Source organism: Panulirus ornatus, chromosome 12 (genome assembly GCF_036320965.1).
Source record: "Panulirus ornatus isolate Po-2019 chromosome 12, ASM3632096v1, whole genome shotgun sequence".
NCBI lineage: Eukaryota > Metazoa > Arthropoda > Malacostraca > Decapoda > Palinuridae > Panulirus > Panulirus ornatus.
Window position 1 is genome coordinate 66,857,673 of NC_092235.1, and position 1,150 is coordinate 66,858,822.

The following is a 1,150-nucleotide window of genomic DNA, read 5'->3' on the forward strand; positions in this document are numbered from 1 at the left end:
TACTGTTGTGTGTTTGAACCCCCACTGCTATTTTGAATGTGTGGCGTCATTCGATCACTGACATGGGATGACATTTCTGAAAAGATTTGAAACTGAATTGAGGTTAAATACATCTATAGCAAAGCATACCAACAAAATCAGGACTTGTTCAACGCTTCACCTGAACGAGTGACTGTCTACCACGACAATGGTTTAGATTGAAACACAGTCTTATTTTGTTTTTAACTTCCCAACCTTTTATATACCGCAACCCAATAAGTACCTCCTAAATATTTCAGGCCCTGCACTCCAGTTATCTGAGCCTGTAACAACCTATAAAATCCAACTCATTTGGTTCCTACATGGAACGTCAGTGAAGGAGTAAGCACATTGGAGCTCTGTCTACATTGGCATTCATTTTATAGTGTAAACTGCAGCTCTTCCACCATATTGAAGTGCCAAATAATGAACTCGTTATATGTTGTTAAGTCTGCTTTAACTTACTACTGTCTCAAAACCGAGATGAAAATAGCAAACGTGACATTCCAATGTAGCAGTTTGCTACGTCTTAGACGTAACCTAGTATTCTACGTTACGTCTAAACGAATCCTAGTTTCTACGTTACGTCTAAGACGCAACCTAGTCCTCTACGGTGTCTGAGACGCAACCTATTCCTCTACGTTGTCTAAGACGCAACCTAGTACTCTACGTTGTCTAAGACGCAACCTAGTCCTCTACGTTGTCTAAGACGCAACCTAGTCCTCTACGTTGTCTGAGACGCAACCTAGTCCTCTACGTTGTCTAAGGCGCAACCTAGTCCTCTACGTTGTCTAAGACGCAACCTAGTCCTCTACGTTGTCTAAGACGCAACCTAGTCCTCTACGTTGTCTAAGACGCAACCTAGTCCTCTACGTTATCTAAGACGCAACCTTGTCCTCTACGTTGTCTAAGACGCAACGTAGTCCTCTACGTTGTCTAAGACGCAACCTAGTCCTCTACGTTGTCTAAGACGCAACCCAGTCCTCTACGTTGTCTAAGACGCAACCTAGTCCTCTACGTTGTCTAAGACGCAACCTAGTCCTCTACGTTGTCTAAGACGCGATACTAAGCAATACAAAGATCAACAGCTGCAAAATTAAGCTATACCTGCCATCTGTTATATATGTTAATC